The 8,921-nt window shown below is 41.7% G+C and overlaps 1 protein-coding gene across 5 annotated transcripts in view; it reads left to right on the top strand.

Moving 5' to 3' along the window:
* Positions 1–8,921, top strand: part of mid2 (midline 2) — a 141,913-nt gene that overhangs the window by 48,818 nt on the left and 84,174 nt on the right. The window lies entirely within an intron of this gene.

Here is an 8,921-nt window from a genome sequence, read left to right as displayed (position 1 = left end):
GGGTGGGTGGGGGCTCTCTGTGCCATGAAACACGCAGACACTTGGGATATTGCTTTTTTTTTTTTTTTACCATACCTTCTATCATGTTTTCGCTAGGAATCATAAGAGTCCTTGTGGCATCTTCATACTGTCCAGCTTGGTCAACATTCCTCAGTGTCTGAGGTCTGTCTTTGATCATATTATAGTGAACTTGTTGTGATTGTAGCTTTATTTTCTGTAAATATCACTGTGACAGTCCTGTAATGCTCTTATTAGCACCAGGAGTACTAATGTGATTGTTGTGCAATATCTTTTTTTTTTTTATGTTTCAATTTTAACATCTCAGAAATGACACAGTCTCACTGAATAATTATACTTTGACACAAATGCATATTTCATTTTTATATGGATGACGCCAAAATCTCTCCTTTCTGATGACAGCTCATCCGAAGCAGTAAACACTGACTTCAGAATCAAAAACAGATCTGCCACTGGGTAGCGTTGAAGTAAGCCAGTGCCCCAGAATGAATACCCTGTCAATTTGTGATGAAATGCACAAAGTTGTCAGGAGGGTGTTAAGGGGTGTCACCACGCATAATTCATCTTGTGCAGTGCTGAATGCCAAAGATTGAACTCAGCTGAGTTCTGATGATCCTGCTGAGCTCAGCTGACACTATGAGGGAGAGCATGCTTGTTGAATGCCTCTGTATGCTGGGAGGCTGGGTAGCATTAACAGGGAAGATCAACACTTTTGTTATGGGATCAATGTCTGCCTTGCTTAAGTGGAACTGGAGTAGCTTGCTGCTTTTTATTTATTTGGCTCTAACCTTTACTTAAATCAGCTCTTCTTTGCTGAGTATTCAGTCCTGTTTCCAGATTGATACGCTCTGCCTCTCTCTTCCCCTCTCTCTGTCTGTGCCAGCTGTTGGAGCGAAACACGCAGCCACGATGAGGTGGACTAAAAGCACAAACCCAATCAAGCCCTACGCATGTTCCTATAAGTGCACTGTAGCAGTAGTTTACCCCGAGCTGCCCTGTCTCATGCCATTACACAACATGGCTCATCAGGCCGATTACACATCAGCACACTCATGTATGCTTCCATCTCAAATAGACAAGAACAGAATCACTGCTCTGGGCTGACTCTTATACCTTCAAAAGCCATACGTTCTCTTCCCTCACTGTCTATCTTTAGGGTTGTTTTCCTGTGGTCTCTCTCTCTCTCTCATCCTCCTCCCTTCCCTCTCATTCTCTCTCTTGGTTTATCCATGCCTCAGTCATCTGTCTCTTTCCTCTCTCCTTCCATCCGACTCCCTCTCTCTCTCCTCTCCCCCTTCTGAGGAGTGGAAGGTGCTGTACCTTGTGCTCCAAGGCGCATTACACAGCTCACTGTTTTGTGTCTGCTTTACCTGCTATTAACCTATTTTGTTTGACCTTTTGTGCTTAAAGTTTTTGTATTCACAGAGGACATTAAGGGGACTGAGAGAAAGCTTTAAATGAAGCTTTAAAGGAGCATTGCTTGTGCAGAGATGTATGCTATAAGACTGAATGGATCAAGGGAGATCAAGTAAGATTGTCAATCAAAACAAGGTTTTCATGCATGGTGTCTTGTAACAGTCAGGGTTTGGATTCAGAAGTCTTGACATTCCCAAAATCTTTCCAAAGAAATAGAAAATAATACTCATAGCAGCTTTTACTTCGAATCCTCTGACTTTTTTTGTAAGTGCAACGATATACTGCAACAACCATAACAGGGTGTTAATAACACAGCACAGCAGGCCACTAAACAGAATAGACCAACAGCAGACCTGTAATTGGTCTCATCTTGTCCTTACTTCCCACAGTGCTGATTGTTTAAAATATATCTCTGATTGCCCTCTGGCCAATTTTTCATTAAGTGATTTGTGACATTTAGCTGATTTAGCTGATTTATCAAGGCGTCTGCAAGTAGGACTTATTAGATCATAAATTATGTTGTTTTCGCCACCTATATTCAAATCATCCAAAGTCCTTGAAGACTTAAATAAAGTCTAATGTTCAGCAGCTGAGACATAAGTCCAGACAGACAGACCTGTAATCTGAGTGGACCTTCTTTTATTTTCATTTCAGAGGTGAAAGAAGTCATACATTTATCTTCAAGCGGCATTAAAAGTTCTTGAAAGTTTTCCATTTACCTTGGTGAAACTTTAAAACAGACAATCTGACAGTCTGAAGTTGGTACTGCTGCCACTAGTGTGCTTATTAGCACATAACATCATCCGACCCTTGATGAAAGGGGTAACTGCCAAAGAGTGTGTGTGTGTGTGTGCTCACTGAGGTGGTCAGTTTCATGCAGCTCAGGCACATACCAAGAGAGGCCATGAATCTGCACCCCCGATGTTTTAAAACCCCAGCCCTTTGCTTCCAGCCTCACCATTCGTCACAGTGTTCCAGCTTTCTGCAACAAATCTAGACCACAGCAATTCCACTAATTCTACTCAACGGTTCAGCAGCTAGCAGAAATGGTCCCTTTAGTGAACCGCGTGCTCCTCAGCTTTTACCCTTATAGGCCATATTGTTGGTGCACATACGGACAGTAAATGAACTGAGTTTTAATCTACTGTTAGCCTTAAGTGTTTGTGTTGTTGTGGTTGGATGAAATGTAGTTCTTTTTATTTTTCTATTTAACAACACTAATAATACCCAAGAGTACTTACGTTTATGGTTGGCAAAGATGTAATGTGTGGGGAGCATTGATAAAGCATCATCACAGTAATGGTATCGAATGCTCTTCAGGGTGTAGTGAGTTGTATAGAGCAGCTGCCAATGTACATGTACCAATAGAAAGTTAGTTTTCAAAATATATCTATGGCAAAGTTTAAAAAGTGCAAGAAAACCACAGGGCTCTGTACCTATGCTCATGTTAAGCACAACTGTTGACACAGCATAGACGGAGCTATGACTAGTAGCTATGTTAAATGGGAAGTGTCAAAACAGGTGGAACAGCAGTTACATTCCTGAGCCTCAGCTGCTGGGGCTGGTTCTCACATCCTGTTCATAGTCTATATATTAAGAATGAAAGATCTAGATTATTATCTGGACATACCAGGTTGCACAAACTCATAGATGCCAACACCATAAATATTTCAGATTTTATTACATCAAGATCCATACATTGTTTCCTGAGAAACTGATGCAACGTTAAGGAAAGGGATGAAAGATTTGTTGATTCGCCCCTTTAACCAGATCGGCACCGGGAATTTAATGGGTTCTCAAACAAACAAATCACCAAACCGACAGACACGAGTGAAAACATAACCTCCTAGGCAGAGGTAATTGATTATGGATTATATAGAAAATGAATGAAACTAACAGATCGCCAAGTCTTGCTGGGGAGCATTCATTAGAGGAAATGGTTTTCTATGTGATATAGAATTGATCAAGGGAATGAATGTGGGATTTGAGACAGCCATAGCATGGAGGAATGTATGGTGTGACAGATTGCCTCCTGTTTTTGTCTCCAGGCTCCTTTGATCTCTTCATAGCACCCAGTGCAATGAAGGTCGCTGCCAAGAGAGGCATAGCCTGTCTCCCAGATACATTCATGCTGCATGTAGATCAGCAAAAAAGTAGCCATGCACAAGCACCACGTTGCTTAACTTTCTCATTCTGGCCAAAAACAATATAAATAATGATTTTATGGCTGTCCTGGTTTGGCATTAAACATCTTTCTGCGTCATGCCGCTGTTTGAACTTGGTTTTAGAATGGGGCTCAGCAGTTGTACCCAGCTGGTCAACTGGCATGCAACGCTATCTGAGCAGCACAGAGCACACAGAAATAAGGAGAAGTGAATACATTTGGGGAGGGAATGCTGAAGAAAAGCCTGTGCTGTTACACCAAAGACTGGCTGTATGTTTTTACATCTCTTATAGTTGTCCTTCAGTTTGGTCAGTATTTAATCAGCCAGAGCTGCAAACCAAATGTTGTTCTCATTCCCATCATCATCTAATCCTCTTCCCATAGTTAGCTGATTGGTGCGCCTTGCAGCTGTTTCTCTCAATTGATCCCCAGTGGATGTTTTCCAGACTGATATCTTAGAACAAAGAGTGAGCTGGCAAGATTTTGGCTGTACCACTCTGGACCACTAAGAGGATATGCTGTAGACCTCAGGCTGCTTACTAATGCAAAACATATTTTAGGGCAAATTCTATATGCTGTCGACTGTAACAAGTGGAGTGCCAGGAATGGATTGCATGATATGAACCATTGCTTATAAGCTTATAACGTTACATGTGTGAAGGCCAGGGTGGATCAGATGGCACACTAGTGGAGGCAGAGAACATGTCTCAGTCCAGTCCTAAAACGTAAAAGCAGTGAAAGCCAGTAAGCTGCAAGCACAGCTCTGGACTTCAGTTTGAGCTTTCATCAATCCACTGACCCAGGAAAGAGAAACAGATTTTAGAAACCACTGATCTGAAACACATGATGAGAACAATACACAAAAAAAAAAAAAAATGGAGGACAAGTCTGGCTATAATTTATTGCACTCCCTGTACTGGTTCTTGTCTTCCTCTTTTTATCCATCTCACTGTCTCATCTCAGTGTCCTCTAACAGAGAGTGCAAACCCTTTCAGTTGACATTAATGACAGTGTGATGTACACAAGTGTTGTAAACATGGATAACGGATTACATACTCGGTTCCAGTTCAGTAAATAAATGATCTTGTGGAGCATATGTGCGACAGATGACAAGCATCCAAAGATCTGTCACAATAACAGGTGAATTGTTTACGCATTTGTACTTGATTAAAGGTTTTGTTGGCAGCAGTCCTGCAGGGCAAAGGCTGCCCAGATTACACGACATTACACAGCATCAGTTTGCATTGGAATCCCATGAGGCAAAGATCTAATAGTCTTCCACTGCCCCTGCTGCAGCTTAAGTCTATTGGTTTGAGAGTAGTGCCATTTGAAACTTAATTAGCCAGAGAGCTCTCCAGATTGAACTTTGTTGGACAGATACATTGGCCACGAGAGTAATCTTTTATTTTAAAGCCGTTGTCATACCGAGAGCAGCAGAGGATGTAGATTGAAATTCTGAGGCATTTCCTTCACTGTTTCGGTTTGTTTTGGGAGGTTAGAAAAATATAATTTGAACTCAGATGACACTGGATAAATGTTCTCAGATGCCTCAATATGTGAGTTAGATAGCACAGCAGTAGATTTCAGAAAGGAGTGCAGACGCTTAGTTCCATAGCTGCGGGAATGTATTCTGAATAAGGGGGTTGCTGAAAAAAAATCGGTGGGGGTTATAGAACTGGGCATGGCAGGAAGGGTGCTACAAGTGGGCATATAGAGTAATAGACGCTGTCAGTGGTGCTGGCTGAACACCATGGAAACAAGAGACAATGTGTCACAGCAGTTTAAGTAGTACGTTTAATCTTTTCGACCCCTCTCTGTACAGACTTTATCATAAAATATTTATGAAGGAATATACACATACTCAGGCGCGGTGCTTTGCAACTTTTAAGTTGGGAACTTGTTCAATGCCAACCTAGATAAGAAAAAACGAATATCCAAAAGGTGTAGCGATACATACTCGAAAAACAAGAACATTGAAGCATTGAAGAACGAACACACGTGTTACCGCCTGCATCACCGAACATCATTTGGCATTTTTAGTCCTGCTCTGGACACAGTGTGTAGTATGTTCCCCACCGCTGCATCATCTCTAAGTGCTTGCCTGCGCTTTCTGAGCAGTTTGGCACACTGATGGACGCCCAGTGCGCTGGCTTTGGTGTTCTGTGAACTCCTGGCCACCGACTCACCTAAGAATCCATTCTCTGTCTTGTGGGGGGTTGTATGTACGTTCCAGCATAAGAACATAGTTTTACTGTATTCCGAGCTTGTCGGACAGCATAAGATAAAAGGACATTAATTGGTGTAAGGTTTTTTGAATGGCATGACTGCGAAGCTTAGACTTCTCATGGTTGTTGAATTAACAAGAACTGATGTCCAACCTAACACTGTCTTCAATAATTAGACCTTGCTCCACTTTGACACAGCGAGAACAGACAACACAATCACCGTCTTCAATATAATCCAGCCATCTCCTTTTGTTGAACCAGCTTGCATAGAATGAAAGAGAAAATTTTCTTTGCCCGACAACCTTCCAGGAAAACGGAAGGCGCCGTTGCTGCTGGAACATTAGCATTTTGACCTGAGATGTTAGCTTGAATTGCAGGAGCACAACTTCTGTCTATGTGCTCCCCATCATCAAACTCTGGTGAGGGTGCATTGATCGTTTCGGAGGTGCCGGGACTGGGTTGTTTTGTTGAAGCTTCCCCAAAAAAATCAATAACAGGTTTCTGTGTCATTTCCACAGGTTGTCAGTTAGCTACTTCTGTGATGATATGGTCAATACCTACATCAGTGAGATGAAAAAAAAGATTGCTGTCACTAATGTCTTATTTTTACACTTCATTAGTGTTACCAATTCATTTTGTTTAATTTTATTATTTGATTTTATTATATTGATTTATTTTTTCAAATATATTTTTGAGTGCTGTAGCACCTCCTGTCGGCATCACCACACCCCGAGCTCCCCTACTTCCCACGCTTATGCTCAGTTCAATAAGGAGAAATCACTGTGAATATTAATATTAATTTTTACAATGAATTAGACTCCATCAGCACATAATGAATAATCCTTATTGAGGTTGTTAGATGCAGTATAGTGGTGATGGAAATATGTAAATGAGAGGTGCTTTGAAAGCATGAGAAAGCAGAGATGCACAATAAAAATTTCTGGTTGTGTAACTTTAAAAAAAAAAAAAAAAAACATTATGTAAATATAGAGATTCATTTTGATTTCCCGCCTGCCAAAAAAATTTTAACCTTGAAAACTTTGACTGCTGTTTTCGTTTGCAAAAGATTGCTCAGTTTCTAAGCTTGAAAACTAAATAACCAAGTGTAAAAATGCATTGGCAATAATATTTGGGTCACGGTTTGCATTGAACAGTAGACTGCGAACTGTAGGTGTGATCTCGGCCTTAACTTGTCTTGTTCATCTGAAGTGTGCAAAACACAAAAACTCAAAACACTAAACTCTAAACTAACTAACTCTAAAATCCTAAGAATCCACCTAGACAGGAAGGGAGAGGGAGCTTTTCCACCTCAGCGCAGCAGCAGCAGCTGAGCTGAGGAGACAGCCAACCTCCCAACACGCTAGTTAACAGCCAGCTGCCTGTGTCTACTCCTACAGCGACGCACGTGTTTCCCATGATCTCACCTAATGGCACCAGGAGCCTGGGATCAGGCCCAGCTCTGCCGTCATGCTGCTCACCCCAGAAGCCACTCTTGTTGGGTAGAGTCTACCACACCTCCTCTCTCGGGGATGCAGGAGCCATGGAGGTTGTGGAAGCGTAGAGTTCTGCCCAGGGAGTGGTGCTGGGAGCGGTATGACCCGTGGGTAAACACTTGCGCATGCATAGTTAAACATGGCATGTGAGCGTAGTGTGTTGTAGTTTGTTTTCAGGTTTGCAGTCTGTTTATGGTCCATTTAACACAGGCATGTAGCTTACTATAATGAACATCTCTTCTCACAGTACTAAAGCCAGCACAGGCCAGGATGCAGTTGTGATAAAAATAGTGGGATTGGGCATGGAAAATGGAGGCAGAGTGAGAGAAATAAGTATAAAGAGACAGATCGGGAGGGTAGGTGTAAACAGGAGGAGGCGTGAAAAAAGATTTTTGAGCTTCAAGGATGTTTGTAGGATTCTGGGGAGGGTTAATAGCTACACAGAGCAGAGAGCAAAGACAAAAAGTCACAGGGATAGAGGACAAAAAAAAAAAACACACTCATTGCTTGACTGACTCATGCACTCACGTACTGACATACACACTTTCCATCATACACAATCATCTGCTCAGCAGGTATTTTTAAGGAACACCTCCATAAAAGCAGCTCTTTCCCTCTTTTGCTAGTTGACAATGAGTACATCTAATACCTCTGATATCCTCTTAAAACCCTCGATAGAGCCATCGATCATCTGTCGGTGCCTGCTGGAGGTCACATTGGAACACTATTAATTCCTTGAAATATGAAATTGCCCCTCTGAAGTTGACCGTTTTATTCAGACCCATCATTAGTATGAGCAGGATTTCTTGTGAACCTGCCTCTTGCAAAAAGCCCTTGTACTGAGCTCCTTTCTTTTCCGGCTCCAGGCCATCAGTTCAGTTCAATATTCATATAACAGTAGGCATTGTTAACCTTCACAATTATTCTCTTTGGTTTTGCAGTGCCCTGGGGACCGGCTATTTTTAAAATGCAGGCAAGGTTGGGCAGCTATTGTTTAACTAACAACCTATTGATTTGTGTCAGCTTCAGTTATAAGGCAGAGGTGCGGGGGTGTGTTTATGTTTTCTCAATTCACATTTTTCTAAATGTTTGAGAGAGTAGTCTATATGAGAGCTAGTGGCATCATAGCCCAGGTAAATGCAGCCTTTTTTTCCTACAGGCTTCCACAATAGAATCTTGGATGTATACATTTATATATTTCTGTTATGCACTTGTATTATATGTGTTTTTATTGGACAATGAGACCATTTCTCTTGTCATTTTTTCTGAGTGAGATCCTGTGTATTCCCACCTCACATAACTCTTCACCTGAACTACATTTTATCTTCTGGGATTTCAGATAGAATCTCACTATTACATTACATTGCCTGTGTTTCCCTCTTTGTGAGTGAAATTGTCTGCAGCTGAAGTTTAGAGTGACTGCTCCGTACTGCAAATGACTATGTTTGCGATAATCATGTGTTGCGTGTCATTGCAACATCATTGTTGCTTCAGCCACAGTCAGCAAGCTCAGGTCTGCCGTTGGACTATTGTGTTGTGTTGTTAGTTGCCTCTCTCAGACTGTACACACCTATAACCTGTCTCATATCGATATTTCACAGGATA

Source organism: Seriola lalandi, unplaced genomic scaffold (genome assembly GCF_002814215.2).
Source record: "Seriola lalandi dorsalis isolate HSWRI2012SDOR001 ecotype SW California unplaced genomic scaffold, Sedor1 jcf7180002054451, whole genome shotgun sequence".
NCBI lineage: Eukaryota > Metazoa > Chordata > Actinopteri > Carangiformes > Carangidae > Seriola > Seriola lalandi.
The sequence above is the reverse complement of the archived record's forward strand: the minus strand, read 5'-3'. Positions and strand labels throughout refer to the sequence as shown.